This window comes from Lepidochelys kempii, chromosome 5 (genome assembly GCF_965140265.1).
Source record: "Lepidochelys kempii isolate rLepKem1 chromosome 5, rLepKem1.hap2, whole genome shotgun sequence".
Taxonomy (NCBI): Eukaryota; Metazoa; Chordata; order Testudines; family Cheloniidae; genus Lepidochelys; species Lepidochelys kempii.
The window spans coordinates 82,963,952-82,982,942 of NC_133260.1; the positions used below are offsets into that span (position 1 = coordinate 82,963,952).

The 18,991-nt window shown below is 39.0% G+C and overlaps 1 protein-coding gene across 2 annotated transcripts in view; it reads left to right on the forward strand.

Annotated features, from left to right (window-relative positions):
• CHSY3 (chondroitin sulfate synthase 3) overlaps window positions 1-18,991 on the forward strand; it is a 264,799-nt gene that overhangs the window by 46,633 nt on the left and 199,175 nt on the right. The window lies entirely within an intron of this gene.

The window sequence follows — 18,991 nt, forward strand, 5'->3', positions numbered from 1 at the left end:
CAGATTTCTTAAGCTGTGTGTGCAAGATAGTCTTTTAAAATTTCTACTTTTTTTTTCTTTTCTTTTATTGAACTCTGTGGACCCCTTATAAATTTAAAAGGGGCTTGTCACAAAAAGTGGGACAAGTAACAGAATTTCATCAATGGAAAAGCCACACTCTTGTGTTTCAAGCCTAAAATGTGGGATTTGCATGGTAATTAGCAAGCTAAAATAATTCAGAACTATTGAGCATTACGGATCTGTTCTATTCTATATAGGTTTTTATACAATGTTAATCAACATAGCACCTTCCAGTAGTGTATTAAGCAACATAACTATGCATCTGTTATGTATTGTTTGTTGTCTCATCCTCTTCCCAGATGGAGAAGTATGCACAGTGGAGTGTCTTGTTTTGGTAGGGGTTTATTTAAACATACCTGTTGCTATATAGGCTTATATTAGAAAAGGCAAGGTCAAAGAAATGCACCCGGCAATTGGAGCGAAAAGTGATAAGATTTTTGATGGTTTTTAGTTCCTGGGGGAGTTCATTCCACATTCTCAAGCCATGCCTGGAGAAGGTTCTGTCTCCTGCACAGATGAGCTTTGCTCTTATTGTTGAGAGTTCCATTATATCAGAGGAGTGAAGTTATCAACCATGATCTTCATCCTGGAGCTTTAAGTGGTCTTTTAGCTCTTAAAAGAGGCCGGGCCATGACTGTGGGACTTGGGAGGGGGGGGCACACGGGAGGGGGGGTGCAGGGATATCATAACCTCCAGCTGCTGACATTTTCATTTCATGAGAAAGGGAGTGGTTTGTGCAGAAGTTTATGCTGGATTGTTTTAAGACAGAACATTTTTCTGCTTTCCTATTTTAATAGTAAAAAGGCTGATATTTGCTGTTTTTGTAATTGGTTTGTTTTGTAGGATATTGTTGTCATGACAAACATCAGTGACAACAACAACATTCTAAGGCTTGCATGCCCTCATGACAAAGTGCTTTGTGTCTCCCCTGCAATGTTTTGATTTGACCTATCTTATGTTCAGGAGGCCTAATTTCCACTTTGATGCTGTGTCCAGCTATAGTTAAGGTATTACACTGACTGGGCAACAGTTTACTACTGTACGTGCAGGTATTAACGCTTTCACTTACACCAAGGAGATGTAAAATATTGACACTTGCCAGTGATATTCTGGAATGCTGCCCTGTGCTGAAGAGGTGTCAGAATTATGAATTGCTCAGATTCAGTGCCAAACTAGGGATGTAAATAGCATTTAAAAAATAAACGTTTAAACTATTACAATTTTACTGGTTAAACATTTAACCATTAGGCTCCACTGCTCCCCAGTGCACCCAGGATTCTGCTGCCTGCCCTACGCCCGGGATCCTGGTTGCCAGCCCCGCACCCAGGACTCTTCTCAAAGCCCCTCACTCAGGTACTGCTCTCGCTGACGGCCCCATCCTGTGGACTCTTCCGCTGGCCCACGACCGGGGTCCCAATTCTTACAGCATATTATATAAATACCTGAATAGTAATAGACTTGTCCCCTTAACAACACTTTGGTAATGGTAAAATAACTATTGTTGTAGAGAATAATGTATTCAATGAGGGCAAAGAAACAGTTGTTTTTTATAGTTACTAACACTTTATTCAAAACAACAAACACAACCAAAAATAACCTCCCCCAAAAAACCAAAAAACCCCAACAACCAACCAATACTTCTGAAAGGAATTAATTTATATTGCTAAAAGTCCAATGAAAAATGAAAGGACTTACTGCCTGTGTTTGATCCCAGACAAAAATACATTAAAACGTAGTAAATTTTGAGCAGGGTGGAATGATTTAGTTTTCAAGTAATCGTTTTAAACCAGGTTGAGGCTTCATAAAATCGGTTTGAAAATTTGTGCTCTTGAAACTTTAGATTAAAATGTATACTGAGCTAATTTTTTTAAAAAAATACTACAGTTATTAAAGTATCTTACTAGAATTTTAAAAAATTTCTGTGGGCAAAAAACAAAATATCATAACTTTATTTACAGGACATTAAAGTTAAGGATATGGGTGTTTGCAGCATCAGTGGCTAAAATGGTATTTTTCCTCCCTTCTGCCTGGGATTGGGGAATGGAGCATCTGGTTAATTGGCTGTAGAGAAGGGTGCAGCAAAAGCCTGTTGTCTTCTGCACAAGTAAAGGGAAGTTTATAAGCCCATTCCCCTGGCCTGGGTTCCATTCTTCACCTGGGAGGCAAAGCTCCCCACCTTGGGATTAGAGTAGGATTCTGTTTTTGGACATCCTATGACAATTGAACCTTTTTGGGGCTTGGAAGGAGTTTTTCTTTGCCAGATTTGCCTGGGTGGTGTGGTTTTCCCCCCCTTCTCACCAGCCCAGGAAGTCTGACTTGTCTTTCACAGCACAAATAAGTATTTCTTAGTAGTGGTGACCTTCCCCCCACCCCCTCGAAATAACAATAGCCACAACAAAACTACTAATTAAAGAAAAAAACAAAAGAAACATCCATTATAGCCCTTTAAGATTATAAAATGGGAATAAAGGAAAGAATTAGCTATGTGTAAATAAAGCATCTGTTTTAATTATTATTAAGTGTTTATTTTTATCATGTATTTTATCTACCTTAAGGTTGAAAGTACATATAAGCAATTTAGGATAAAACACCTTCTAGAGATGTTGCAATTATCCCTGCACCAATCTTTCTATTCCCAGGAAATTCAAACATGTTACTGTATAGAAATGAACAGTTAAGGCATATGGTTAATGCAAGCAGCTTTAACTCTACCCTGTAGTGACGCTGTGCAATAACTATGTGATTATGATTAAGGTATTTAGTGTTTGTGGTCCCAGATTAAATTTATTTTTAAAGACACCGGAAATTTTCCACCCCACGGATTGTGTCACTACAGGGCAGAGTTAAGTTTTCAGCCTAGTTTTTTATTTTTACCAAATTATCTTCAGTCCTATTAGACAGTGGGGAATGTCACACCCAGGCTGGGAGACTTGCTGCCAGCTGCAGTGTAATCATACCCCTAGTGGCTGCAGTGGACGGTGCACTACTAGGTCCTATGAACTGGCAGAGTTCTGCTTTGCTTGAGAGCAGTAGGTGAGAGGGTAAATGTGTCAATATTCGACCCTTAAGGCCTTCCTTCCGCTGCCGCCAGTCCACCTCCTCCTCCTCCCTTTTCTTCCCTCCCTGCTCCTGGGGATAAGGTGGCCTCATGGCTGTTCTAACTTGTGCTCAGATGAATATCCCCTTAGGATACATTCTATGAGAAAAGAAATTAAAATTGTTTAGGCTTATGATACAGAAAATCAGTCATTCTTGCCCTCACAAATAAATATTGCTTTACAGTTAGTTAAGTATATGGGCAGCTGCTGCATAAAAAGAAATTGAGACAGCTTTCTTATATTTGATGTAACTAATTCATTTACAGAGTTTACAACAAATAAATATTTGTAGAGTCTGATTCACAGCACCATAGTGTGAAAAACATTACATTACAAAAATGATTAGAGGTATGGAACAGCTTCCGTATGAGGAGAGATTAATAAGATTGGAACTTTTCAGCTTGGAGAAGAGATGGCTAAGGGGAGATATGATTAAGGTCTACAAAATCATGACTGGTATAGAGAAAGTAGATACGGAAGTTTTGTTTTCTACTTCTCATAACGCAAGAACTAGGGGTCACCAAATGAAATTAATAGGCAGCAGGTTTAAAACAAACAAAAGGAAGTATTTCTTCACACGATGCACAGTCAACCTGTGGAACTCCTTGCCAGAGGATGTTGTGAAGGCAAAGACCATAATAGGGTTCAAAAAAGAACTAGATAAAAACCTGTCATGGAGGATAGGTCCATCAATGGCTATTAGCGAGGATGGGCAGGAATGGTGTCCCTAGCCTCTGTTTGTCAGAAGCTGGGAATGAGCAACAGGGGATGGATCACTTGATGATTACCTGTTCTGTTCATTCCCTCTGGGGCACCTGGCACTGGCCACTGTCGGAAGACAGGATACTGGGCTAGATGGACCTTTGGTCTGACCCAGTAGGGCCATTCTTTTGTTCTTATGTACTATCCTGAATTTATGAGCCACCTATATATAGTTCATAAAATGTGCTTGCTTGCTGGTTTCAAGGTAGCAAGAATACTTATAAATACCTGCTTGTCTAAATAAAATAATCAAAATAAATTCCATTTGTGCTTTGAAAAGGAACAGTAAACTATTTAGGGAAATACTGGTAAATTAGGTTTACCTACTGTGGATTACACAGGAAATTCCATTTTGTTAGATTTAATGTGTGATATTGTCATACAGAAACCTGTTTTCAAATGGGACAAAGCAGGAGATTAGGTATACTGGTAACAAATCTATTTGTGTAGTGTAGGGAAAAGAGAAGAGCCCAGTGACCTTCCTATTGTGAAACAATACATGATATGGATGATATTGTTCAAGGAATAAACAAACCAGTGCTTTGTTTTCTTACTGTGACATGGATCTCTCTAGAGACAGAAGGAAAATTTAAAATGGGCTGATGTACAGGGAAATGCAAACTGGAAAAAGACTAAAGAATGCTTAATTGGCCGATCAATTATAAAAGGTTCTGACCTTTATTGTCTTTTATTTGAAGGTGGTATTAATTTTATTATTACAACTAATAATAAATAATAAACTTGAATAATGCACAAAAAATGTCTCATGAACTTGAAATACAGAGACTAAGCTGGGTAATCTGGCTTGTTATAAAAGATTTATATATGTTAAGTAACACCTTGAAGGTTTCTGACTTTTTGAGTAACATGTAGTGAATGATCACACTGGGAAAAAATGAATGACCACATTTACTATCAACTAAGCTATATACAGACGTAAAGTATACCTTATCAAAAATTTATTTCAAACACTGGAACAGTGAATTAAGGTTTAACTACATAGTTTTAGCTTGAATAATAATAATTCACTATTTTACGGCACCCAAACTTGTGCAAACTGCCTGAAGTGGATCTGATGTTGATATAGTTTTGAGCACGAATATATAAAGAAGTTATTAATCAACATATCTCTTCTTTCCTCTGATGTCATAGATCTGTCCGGTAAGATATCTGTAATTAGAAAAATATATTCAAGCAGTAACGTTTGATTTGTGTAAGAAATATTCCTTAGTCTAAGCAACATGTTTATAAAGAGAAACGAGGCATTTCTATGTGAAGATAGTAACATTGTCATGTCAAGGTTCCTTCTCCACTCTGAACTCTAGGGTACAGATGTGGGGACCTGCATGAAAACCTCCTAAGCTTACTTTTACCAGCTTAGGTTAAAACTTCCCCAAGGTACAAACTATTTTACCTTTTGCCCTTTGACTTTTGCTGCCACCACCAAACGTTTAACCGGTATTATTATTATTAGGAAAGAGTCCATTTGGAAACGTCTTTCTCCACAAAATCCTCCCAAATCTTACACCCCCTTTGCTGGGGAAGGTTTGTTAAAAATCCTCACCAATTTGCATAGGTGACCACAGACCCAAAACCTTGGATCTTAAGAACAATGAAAAAGCATTCAGTTTCTTAAAAGAAGAATTTTAATAGAAGAAAAAGTAAAAAGAATCACCTCTGTAAAAATCAGGATGGTAAATACCTTACAGGGTAATTGAATGCATCCGATGAAGTGAGCTGAAGCTCACGAAAGCTTATGCTCAAATAAATTTGTTAGTCTCTAGTGTGCCACAAGTACTCCTTTTCTTTTTGCAAATACAGACAAACATGGCTGCTACTCTGAAAATTGTCAATAACGTTTTTTCAGTAAATAGAAAGTTTTAAATTTTGTTGGGAAAAAATCTTATGATTCCCTCCCCACCCTCAGCACCTAAAAAGGGACCTAAAGCATGGTAGAACAATGATGGTTTTGCTAAATAGGGCAGGGAGGGAGAGGTTCATCAGGGAACTCAAAGCAATGTTATGTGAGAGTTGAGGGCAGAACGGGGTAGACTTGGGGGTGGTTGAGGTAGTTTTCTCTATGATCAAATCATAGCTCTCACTCCCTTCATTTGCAGTTGTGAGTGCTTAGCACTTCTGCAAATCTGACTGCAGGTGTCTCAAGTTGAGCACCCAAAAATGAGGAACATTCAATGGCCATCTATCAAAATGTTTATTGCATGACTTGCCCTGAGTAAGAACTCTATGGCAGAGATAGAGAGAGAACACATTGTTGAATGGTGGCATTCAACTTCCTTAGCCATGTGATCATCCTTTCTCTCTCTGCAGTCCTCTGCCTCATTTGCTACACATCTTTCAACTTCTACAACAAATGAAGCAGGAGTCCTACAGGCAAGTCTCATTCAGTACACAACCCTGTTCATCCCCAGAGCATTGTCTGTCCTGTGCATTGAATGCAGTGGGAGTCCTGTAGAAAAAGTAATATGTAGTAAGCACATAATTAAAGACTGGTTTCAGAGTATCAGCCGTGTTAATCTGTATCCGCAAAAAGAACAGGAGTACTTGTGGCACCTTAGAGACTAACCAATTTATTAGAGCATAAGCTTTCGTGGGCTACAGCCCACTTCATGGGATGCATAGAATGGAACATATAAAGACTGTATCCCAGTGCAATGCACAAGAGTGCAAAATTAAGGTTGCACTGACTTATAATTTAGCCAAATATAGATACATTTTACGGATACAGCAAAAGGCCTTTGCTGACGGTGACCCCCTTCATCTAAATTTCAGGTCCCTACTCCAAAGCATGGAGGCACTAGCGCTTCCCAACATATTTTTTTCACATTTACAATGTATTTTCCCCCCAGCCTCATTTTTGGAAATGTCTGAACAGTTTTTGCTGAAACTTTATTTATAAATTAAATTAAACAACAACAACAGCCGCTGCCGCCACCTCAGGCAGACCCCCAGCATGGAAAATTCCACTTGAATGGTTAGTTTGGCAAAATTGTAGACAACTTTCAACGAGGTTTTATAAGGGAGACTTTTAAGCAACTTTGCTGCAACTACAATGATATTGCAGACCAAAAGATAATTGTTTTGAAAAAGTTATAAGGCATTGTAAATAGAGGCTTTCAAAGGAAATATCATTTCAATCTAGAAATGTTTATAAAAGCAGCTAATAAATAAGTGCACCTTGGCAAGAAAAATATAGATTGCCATTTCTAAATGTCAGAACTAAGACAGTACAAAATGGTATGCAGTACAGTAAACCCCAGTTGAAGAATTCTCATTTCTCAGTTATGTTATGCTACAACTAGGAACTGCTCCATGTAGACAACAGACTGGAGGTGGCTGGCCTTGCAAGTGAATATGTGAATTCTAGTTACTGCTAATTAATTTAGTTTTATCTAATTTATGAAACACCTGCTAAAAGACAATAAATGAAGCCAGATCTTTACAATTGGAAAGTCTCTGTTGTGCTAAATGAGAATCTTTTTTCTACTCTCTGCATGCTTTTGAGCCATGTAAGCAGCATCTGTTTGCATAAAAGTTGTTTCAAGTTTCCCATCCAAGTACTTAGAAAACTGTAACTGTATTCAGCCTTTAATATTATTTGAAATCAGACCACCACAGCCCTGCATTTAAAGCATTTAGATATTTCCTTTTCAACTGCCATTTTCTATGATATTGAGTACTTACATAAAGATTTTCTTTCAGAACACTGTATAAGAGTTTACTGTTGTTCATGATGCACTTATATGGTACTTCTACTACACTATTTGTGTTTTGCTTTAAAAATTGAAAACTACTGCAAAACTGACAAACTGAAAAGTTAAAGATTATTGTTTCTGAAGTGTGATGAACAGTGCTCACTCTGATTTGTAAAATCTAAGTTCTTGAAATGGTATATTGACTTGCTATATTTCACTTAAAAAATCTCCAGATCTGAAAATTTGCTGATTAAAAATCACCTTTTCCCCCTTCACTCTGTATTCAGTTATAGAACTTCTGTACATGCTTAAGAAGTTAGAAAAAATAACCCATTGTGCATGTGTTAGACAATTTTCAAATGGCTGTATCCATTACTTTAAAATCAAATAGTTTCAAACATGTTAAAGGCACTCATTTTTTCCAGCTCTCAATCTATGTCAGATTTGAAGTGTAAAACAATAAGAAACAAATAGTATCCAAAGGGGTTCTAAAAAGGTGAAAATATTCCCACCCACCCCCATTCAAATAACTCAAGTCATTGACCGTATTTGGTTATTTGTAAAAGGTTTTTTTGTTTGTTTTTGTTTTAAATCCATTTCCATACTGGGAATAGGTGTAGAAATACTCAACCCCAAAGGAGACCTTTATAAGCAATTATCAATAGGATTCAATAGGCCAAAAGAAATCTGATGAGGTTCAACAAGGACAAGTGCAGAGTCCTGCACGTAGGATGGAAGAATCACATGCACCGCTGCATTCTGGGACCGAATGGCTCAGCAGCAGTTCTGCAGAAAAGGACCTAGGGGTTACAGTGGACGAGAAGCTGGATATGAGTCAACAGTGTACCCTTGTTGCCAAGAAGGCCAATGGCATTTTGGGCTGTATAAGTAGGGGCATTGCCAGCAGATCGAGGGATGAGATCGTTCCCCTCTATTCGACACTGGTGAGGCCTCATCTAGAGTACTGTGTCCAGTTTTGGGCCCCACGCTACAAGGAGGATGTGAAAAAATGGGAAAGAGTCCAGCGGAGGGCAACAAAAATGGTTACGGGAATGGAACACATGAGTTATGAGGAGAGGCTGAGGGAACTGGGATTGTTTAGTCTGCGGAAGAGAAGAATGAGGGGGGATTTGATAGCTGCTTTCAACTACCTGAAAGGGGGTTCCAAAGAGGATGGCTCTAGACTGTTCTCAATGGTAGCAGATGACAGAACAAGGAGTAATGGTGTCAAGTTGCAGTGGGGGAGGTTTAGGTTGGATATTAGGAAAAGCTTTTTCACTAGGAGGGTGGTGAAGCACTGGAATGCATTACCTATGGAGGTAGCGTTACCTTTGAAGTTTTTAAGGTCAGGCTTGACAAAGCCCTGGCTGAGATGATTTAGTTTGGGATTGGTCCTCCTTTGAGCAGGGGGTTGGACTAGATGACCTTCTGAGGTCCCTTCCAACCCTGATGTTCAATGATTCTGTGATTTAAGAAGAATATACTATACTTCTTTCTCTACATTAACAAATGCATGGCAGCTGCTATACTGCCAGTATGATACAAGAGCATACCAAAAAGTTTGTGATCTTAGACTTTTAACAGTCTTCGTACTATAGTGCAGTGCATTAAATATGGATCTCTTTCATTTAGATTTGCTGTGTCTGAGTATTTGTTTTGGTTGTTGGTCTGTCTCTGTAAAATATATACCATATAGTCAGCTCTGGAAACAAGACAGAAAACTTTAGTGATGAATATGTAGTGTTGCATTACTAAAATGAAAAGAATAAAAAGTTTTTCTGTTTTGGCAGGTGGCTTTCAATACCTAAATATGGCTCACATAACTTTAAACCGTAACCATGGTTATATTGGTTTGCATAGATTCTTGAACATAAAATATTTATGGATTTAAACTGTGTTGATATTTCCTATGCAGGAGAAGAAATTTTTGCAGTTCTGTTTTCAGCAACCCACTGTTATCAGGAGTGTACATTTGTGTATTACAGTAAGTAAAGGCATAGAGAATATCTTCCTCAATTTTGTTGTAATCTTTGAAATACTCTTTCCAGTGTCTCATAAAACAGTGATATATTTTTACCATTTCATATTGGTGTCCATATTTTAATTTTTCTTCCCTCATATTCTGCTCTTCTGCATTAAGAACCACAACACCACTTTCAGACACTGGCAAGTCAAATTGAGATATAGCAACTTATTCAGGATTCTTTTGGCTGTAGTTGCCAAACCTGAACTATGCAGGGAACCAAAAATATAAATTCCTTTCCCCTCAACAACTGTTATCTTAAAATCATATGTACTATCTATCCTCCTGTATTACTTCTATAAATCCCGTAGACAGAGGTGTAGAAAGGTAAACAGAAAGAATTAGAAACTAATAGCTTGTTGTTATATCAACACAAATATTTTTCTTTTTAATGTTTGTGGATTAGGTAAATTTCATATTTTGCACAGTCAAAAAATTGCTTGCACAATGGTCTGGTTATTTTAGGTATCACCCTTTGATTTACAAGCATCTGTTCCCATCTTCATTGATTGACTCATCAGTTAAAGGCAACTAGAAAGGTCAATTTATTGTTAGACATTTATTATGATCATAAGGCAGAAATGTTCTTGTTGACTTAATATCCTTGTAGATGTCTTTCCAGAGGAGGAATAAATGGCCATGAAGTTTAAACTACCCTCTCATTCCTTGCTTCTCTGAAATAGGGATGTGGCACACTTGCAGGGTAGTGTGGAGATGTTTGTACTACATCTTATTTTGCTGTATCTGTTCTGTGGATACATAGAGCTCTTCAGTTTGCAAAATAAATCTTGAAAGTAATTAAGCTTTTCCTTTTTAATAGACCACACTGACCACTGTAGTCAGTGCCACATGTTGGAAATAAAAGTAAAGCTTTACTTCCCTCACATTCATTTTGTTCCTTTCCCCCAGCCTTTCTTCCTTTCTTTTCAATTGTTGGTCGTAAGACCTAAGAGTATTTCATGCCCATCTTCTTATCTAATCTGAGTACTGTCTGTGGTCAATCAATATTTAATGGTTTCTACTCAGTTTATGCTCAGTTTTTCATGGGAGCTATTGTATTTGACATGGAATTTACAGGGTATAATGTAAATACCTTTTAAATTTCCTTAGGTCTAATAACTTGTAACCTCTTTGATGGAATACACACATTTGATTGTGCCATATTGAAAAGCTGCATAGTACTGTTTACTTATTTTCTACTTGTGTAATACAACCATTATGGGGGTGATTCTGACAAGAGTTTGAAAGATATCAATGCTGCCTTTGTAACCACTTTCTATGGGCATACTACTGCATAGGAAATTGGATGTTTTAATTTCTAAACTAATATCCATCACTTTGGATGGGCTATCACCAGCAGGAGAGTGCATTTGTGTGGGGGGGTGGAGGGTGAGAAAACCTGGATTTGTGCTGGAAATGGCCCACCTGATGATCACTTTAGATAAGCTATTACCAGCAGGACAGTGGGGTGGGAGGAGGTATTTTTTCATATTCTCTGTGTATAAATAAAGCCTGCTGCAGTTTCCACGGCATGCATCCGATGAAGTGAGCTGTAGCTCACGAAAGCTCATGCTCAAATAAATTGGTTAGTCTCTAAGGTGCCACAAGTACTCCTTTTCTTTTTGCGAATACAGACTAACACGGCTGTTACTCTGAAACCAATAATATTAAGAAGTAAAACAGAATCAATCTTTAAACTGAATCTTGCATTAGCAATTGAGCCCATGCAGTTTTAGTATGGGTTGAATGGAGGTGGGGGGAAAACTGGACAAGATAGTACTCTTAATCTCTCGGTGCTACTTATAATTTCTTAATGTAGCTGTCAAGAAAACAGAGATCTTAAGATTGTTCAGTAATATCTTATCGGAATTATTGTCCCAGAAACTATTTCATTCAACTTTTAGTAGTAGTAGGATATCACACATTCCATACTTTTTTGGCAAGTGATAAGATGCAACCTCTTCTGTTTTTCCACTAAACTTTTTATTTTATGGTTACTGTCACAGTTTCAGGGTTAAATGAACCTTTGACTCCGTGCCCATACCAGACACCCACCTCCTTGAGGACATCTATTTAAGGTTTCTGGTTTCCTAGGCATCACCTCTCTTGGGCATCTTTCTCCATCCAGACCAGGGGTTTAGGCTTGCAATCCCTATGCATCTAATTTTGATTTCCTCAGCAGGTCTAAGTGGGGTCTCACACCTGTGGTTAACTTTTTTCTAGGGGCTGAGAGAATGTACACCTGTTAATCAGCCTTCAAAAAGCAAAATACATGTATTCTTAGGGCAACAGCATCACAGAGAAAACATACAAAAACCAATAGAAGTTGCTACATGCATGTTAAGAGTTTACCAGAGGTGACTCCCATTTCCCACATAGGGCTCCAGTAGGTGTCAGTTTTGCAAACCCATCAACTGGATTTGCTCTGTGGTTATCAATTTATGCCAAGTGTCACTTTAAGAGCCTGGACCCCCTTGGGATAGTTCAGCCACTTTGTTTACAGATTGGGCCTTTATTCATTGACGTCCTGTTACAGGTAATCACAAATTAATCACCTTCTGCTCTTGGGGAAGCTTCAGAAGGCTGGGTGTTTTTTTTTGTTTGTTTTTTGTTTGTTTGTTTTCTTTTGCCCCTTAACTTGTGTTGAGGAATTTGCTTTAATCACTCCCCTAGTGATTACAGACTCTGTAGGAAACCCATCACCTGTGAGCTAGGAACATATAAATACACACCACCTATACTGATACAAAGGGCTAGGAACATTGTACGGCTCATACTCTCTGGCCCATCTCAATGTAATGGCTTGTTGAGGTTTTCCTGTTTTAAACATAAAATACAATATACTTCCTAAAGATGCTGCGTATGGTTGCAATATCCAGCTTGCTTGTTTTGTTCCACTTCAAACACGTGGGCCATCTTCTTTGTTACTGACATATGGGGCCTATCACAATGGGGCTCTGATCCTTCACTGCAGTTCCTAGATGCTACCATAATATAAATAACATACTCTGTCTTGGATGTGCAAATAATCTGATTTTGTTTCTGGCAGTATATTGTTTCTTTAGTGGGATTTTAGTAACTTTGTGACTAATTCTTACATTTTAATCTCAATCTGGGCCCATGCTTTTCACTAGGGGCCAGATTTTCAAAGGTATTTTGGTGCCTAAAGATACAGATAGGTGCCTGCTCAGATTTACACGAGTGCCTAAACAGGCTAGTTGCCTAATGCTTATTAATTTCAATGGGATTTGGGAGCCTAACTTGATTAGGTGCCTTTATATATCCCCCAAGGCACCTGTCTGCATCTTTAGATATCTGTGGACTTCAGTAATCACTCTAGCCTCAAGGTGTTCGAAAGAGTTCCTCTTTATTCAGTGTTTTAGTTCCCCAATTGCTCTACGTAACAGAACATGGGCTTCGGCTGCGACCCTCACACAGATTTCCTGTCTGGAAGCTGAACTGTTTAAAGGTACTGTTCCCAGTACCACATTGTCCAAATACCTTTGTAAATCTGATTCCGGATTTAGATCTTCTAGATCTGTGTCAGAGACTTGACTGTCATAGTATTTAACTTTGTATTTCTTGTCATCCTCTTCCTCTTGAAGAATCTCTTTTTCCTTGCCCTGCAGTGAAGCAATAATTTCTTTCAGTTGAATTCTCTGGGTTTGTGGAATTGTGAAGGTTGTAACTGATCAGAATACAAAAATTTTGCATGAGTAAGAAATAACTTTTATAGCACTTCTGCATTCTGGTTGACTAAGAAGACCATTCAATTTCAGAATAACTGGAACTAATATACAGTAAATACTGTAAAAGTTCTCATGTTTTATCTATTCAAGTGACAAAATTTACTACAGTGTGTCATTAATGGTAGAGAGAGAGCATACTAATTCCCTATATTGTAATCCCTTTTATAAAATATTAGCTTTTAGGAGGATAGTCTTTATACACTCATGCTAAAAACATGAAAGGGGACTTGGATATATTTTTTTAATGATGAGCTAATTGTAGTGTTATGTACTGAATTCTGTCAATGGTGAAGGTAAGTAGCTAGTTCCGTACAGATTGTATGTTTTAATTTTTAATCAGTACATTTTAATGGTCCAGCCAACTGCCATGGAATCCCATTGACACACAAAATAAGTCAGGTAGCCTTTTTAGTAGGTCGTAAGCTGTTTGGGCAGAGAACATTGTCTGCCTTTCAGTTTGTATAACACCTAGCACAACATGGTCCTGAGGTCTCTGGGCACTGTCACAATAGAAATAATAAGAAATATTATGTTGGCATGGTTTTGCAAAGTGTTAGTGCTCTATAATCCAAAAGGTGGTGGCATTAATATTATAAAACTTAACATGTTGGTTCCTTTTATCTGAAGTTCTCAAATAATTTTTAAAATTAATTAAATCCGACAACATTTCAGTGAAGTAAGTAAGCCAAGATGAGGCAAATAAGGTGCATAGTAAGGAATGTCGCACAGCAGTTTACTGTCATAGCTGGGAATAAAATGCAAGATTCTAAACTTTCTGACCTTTGCTAAAAGCACGAACAATAACACTCCCTTAAGTTCTTAAACTTGCACAATATACTAAAATTGTCAGTTGCTGAACGCTTCCCCTAATAAACTGGTTCAGAGCACTGGCAGGATTCTGTGGTAGCTGTGAAGTTATCATAGAAATTTGAGAGACAGCTGATCATAATTTCAGGGGACCAAAAACACTACACACAAAAAAACTAAATTCACGTATCTGTTGAAGACCACTTGTTACCTTATCTTTGTAACTTATACATTTAGTACATAATCTTGCAGCATATTTTTTTAAAAGTGTCAATAATTTGTCACTTTCAAGATTATATGTAGTTCATGTACAAATTATAACGTATACATGCACCCTGATATAGTTGTAAGTTAATTTACGTAGTATGGCATTTCTTAACTTGGGACCTTTGTCCTAGCATAAGGATTTTGTTTAAAAATGTTTAGAACAAGTCTTGGTGGTTTTAGCAGAATTATGGCAACAGTTTGTTATCAAGTTTCTATATAATTCCCTTTTCTGAGCTGGAAGAAGAAAAGTATAGAAAGCTTGAATTTCTGTGCCATGGTTGCCACAAATACAGGATGGGCAGCTCTCCTTTTCTTGACAGGCAGGTTAGCAATCAATAAGAATCTCTAGTTTGGACCCCCTTCAGCCATCAGGTCTTTGCCCCTTTTCCTGCTCTTTCTTCCTGGTCACACTTCAGTGATGTGGGAGAACAGAGCAGCAGAGATAGCTGCTAATCTGGGCTTTTCAGTGCAGCTATCAAAAACTGTTCCTCCAGTTTTTACTTTTTTAAGTAAAAGGAGCAGCACTGAAAGCCACCCACCATCCCTAGTAAGGAAAGCTGGCTGCAGATGCTCTGGCTCTGGGTGTCTGAACTTTTCATGCTTCTGTCACAGATTCTTTCTATTCTTGCTCTGGCCTCGCATCTGTCAGAGCGGTAGCTTCTGGTGGCAGATCAAAGGTTCAAGATGCTTTTCTGCTGCTGCCACCAGCACAACCTGAATGATATATGTATAGCCCAATCCACAGCCTATTCCAAGAAGGAGCCATCAGACCCTGCTCTCTGGTAGAAAATGAATCCAGGGTTCTGGATAGTGGTGTGTTACAATAACATCAGATCTACAAAAGTTTCAGGACAGGTGAAAGGAATATTTTGTCTGCTGGGTAATGTTATGGTTCAGCCTGATGTTTTATAAGACTCATCCTCTTAGCGAAAGCACCATGAAAAGTTGCTATATTGTCAGTCTTTTCCTCTCTCCTGTGCATTTTTCTCAGACTGCACTGGGATGCAAGATTGACCACCTCTTCCACCAGTGAGTTCTGATGAAAGGATAAATAGGTGTTATCTGCAACTAAGAGGCTACTTCATCAGATTACGGTCCCTCTTCCCAGACTGACATCATACCCTTTACAAAACCGAGGAAAAATGGGCTCCTTTCTTTACACTCTTCACATCTTCACAGCATGGAGCTATTGACCACACCTCACCACACCTGAAGGGGGGGTGGGATGTCGTCCAGGCTTGCCAGAGGCAAGGTAGCATTGCTTTATGGGTGAGGGGTGGGGGAGAAGATGGTCAGAAGCTGCTGCAAAAAGGGTGGGTGGGAGTCAGTGGGAGAGATGCTGACTCATCCCCTGGGAATGTAAGTGCAGAAGGCTTTAAGAGGGGGCACGTTTGGGCTTTAGAAGCCCTATCTCCATGGAGCAGGCAAGGCACTAGCCATCCTCCCTCCCCTCAAGGTGGCAAATATTAATGCCGTGGGCATTGTGCTTGTTGCTCCTTTTTAGGGGGCTGGGAAGGAATTTTTCCCTCACCACTAGATTGGCTTAGGTGGAATGTTTTTTTTTGTCTTCCCACAATGGGTTTCAGTGAGGGCTAATTATGGTGAGGCGGAAAGGGGGTTATGTTATATGTCACAGCTCATTTTGTAAGTGTGGAGTGGGTGTCCAGTGCAGGTACTCATAGGGAAGGTATATGGTGGCCGGATAAACAGACTGGTAAAGGAATTAAAAAGGAGGTGCTGGTTAAAGGAGTGGAAAGCGGGGGCGGGGTTGGGACACCTATGATTGGTACGGCAGGGAGACAACCCCCCCTTTCTTATAGCCCACCTCAACCGTCCTATGGGTGAGCTGGGGGGGAGCTGGTAAGGTCTCAGCCATGGCTTGGATGCGGGACCTGGATGGAAAATGAAGGGTGGCTGGTGGAAGTCCCGTGTAGTTATTTGAATGAACATGGAGTTGCCTGCACTGTAAACTTTTATCTGTCAAGTAGTCTCACACATCAAGTTGCGGCCTGATTAAATCCATATGAAGTGTCTCCTGTCATAGAATCATAGAATATCAGGGTTGGAAGGGACCCCTGAAGGTCATCTAGTCCAACCCCCTGCTCGAAGCAGGACCAATTCCCAGTTAAATCATCCCAGCCAGGGCTTTGTCAAGCCTGACCTTAAAAACCTCTAAGGAAGGAGATTCTACCACCTCCCTAGGTAACGCATTCCAGTGTTTCACCACCCTCTTAGTGAAAAAGTTTTTCCTAATATCCAATCTAAACCTCCCCCATTGCAACTTGAGACCATTACTCCTCGTTCTGTCATCTGCTAGATCTGTCCTTTTGGTATAGCTATTCAACCACAGGTTGCATCAAGCCAGGAATTCCAAAGGGCTTATTCAAAGCTGTCTCCATGTCCCAGAGGCTAAGTGTACTTTAGCATAGGGCTTGGAGCTGATCTAAATATTTTAGAGGCATTGCACCTGTGACATGTGTGAGGTTGCCAAAAGACTGTTGCATTGAAATGTTGGACAGACATGGACTTCTGGGACAATCAGTGCTAAATGTATTTTCAGGGTCCTGGCTTGCTGACTTGGCTTCGTGGGGATCTGAGGAGGGGAGTGGATGGGAAGAGAGTTAAAGCAAATTCCCCAATGCTAGTTATGCAAAAACTCAACCTTTTGACGCTTCAGCCCCTGAAGACAAGGCCATTACCTGTTACAGGAGGCCCAAATTGTATAAAGAAAACTGTGGAACTGACATGAACTTGTAACTGAGAATGTCTTTGCTGTAACTGGACAGCCATGGCTGTACTGAGCCAGCTCACTCGGGCTAAGGGGCTCGGGATAAGGGTCTGTTTAATTGCGCTCTAGACATTCAAGCTTGGGCCCAAGCTCCTGGCTGAGCCTGAACATCTATACCACAGTTAAACAGCCCTGCAAGCCCGAGTCAGTTAGCACGGGACAGCTGGGGGTTTTTAATTGCAGTATAAATATATGCCAAGAGAGAAAACCCAGCTGAGTGGTTTGAAAGAGTGACAGCTACAAGAGCCCTGTGTTGGAGTTGAGGGTGATCTGTGGTAAGATTTTAGCATGCATGTAGGGACTTTTATTGGGTTTTTTAATGTTTTTGTGTGATGCTTTTGCCCTAAGAGTAAATATATTTTGTGTTGTGAAGGCTGATTAGTAACTGGTATACACTGTTGTGGCCCCTGGAGAAAGAATGACTCAGAGGTGCTGCCCCCTGTTAGACCTGCTAGGGAAATCATAGTGAGGTGGAGATGGGCAGCAAGCCATCATGTGGATCTCCACCTGAGAGAGGAGTTGGCCAGGAAGATTGAAACCTTAAGTGGGTGCCCTCAGGGAAGGGGGGTGGGGTCAAAGGTGCAGCTAACACTGAAACTGACAGCCTCCTCCTCTTACTGTTTTTGCAGTACTTCTGAAAACTTCCATAATCAGTTTGTGATTCCTAATTAGTTTGAGACTTGTTGGTAAGAATCAGTATTATAGAAGGTGTATCCAAAGTACCTATTTCAACTTTTTGTTATGAAACATACTGCAGTATTTCAAATTAAGTTTAATCTACGATATATTATCTGGCATATGGCTTGTCAAAAATTTTCATTAACTGTCACAGCCGAGACTTCCAATAATTGATACATTTTAGGATTCTTGTTTGCATTGCAGAAAAAAAACTGCTTAACAATACTTTTGTACTTTTAAAAAATTAAATGGCTATATCCTATTCTGTTTCTGTGCCATGATTCACATTTCATTTGTTCGCTGTGCAGCAAATGACTTGATTTATGTATTGCTGTGCTAGAAGCTGAAGCACAGGTCACTTGCCTATGGACTTCATTCAAGTGAGAAAATGCTAGATAGGTTTCAGTAAGAATAAAGCTTCCCAGAATTAGTCAGTGGTATATCTGTGGTATGCATGTTTTTTTTTTTTTGTTTTAAATAGATGATAAAAAGCATCTTCTTTTTCAAAGAGTGGAAAACCTTGTCACTCTTCAGTAACTATCACTCTAAAGGTAGAAATGTCATTATGGAGGAACACCTCTTCAGTTCACCAGGAATTTGGATTTAAGATTTTGCAAAATACTAGTTCATAACCTGTATTAGCCATAAAAATTTTTTACTGGTAAGAAATACTTTCTCTTGTAAGATATGAGCTAGGAAGAAAATTCAGTATGATTCACCTTTTCCCTTAATCAGTGCCTTCTGCTTGAAAAAGCTATCCAACCAAAAGTGAATTCACAGGTAAATCAATAATGAGACGTAGCTGAGCTAAGCGAGAATACATTAAACTTTGCCATCCCAGTGAGTTGTCTATGGTGGTGAAACCATACCTGAGTTGCATCAATGGAAAAGCAAGAAGCTTGGTTTTGTGACTTTTGAGAGTATAATTAAATGATAACTTTGAGCATTTTTGAACATCCTAACTAAGTATTAACATTCAATTATTTATAACTTACTAATGTGTATACAATAATGTGTTAATATTAAAATTGTTTAAAATCACGTGC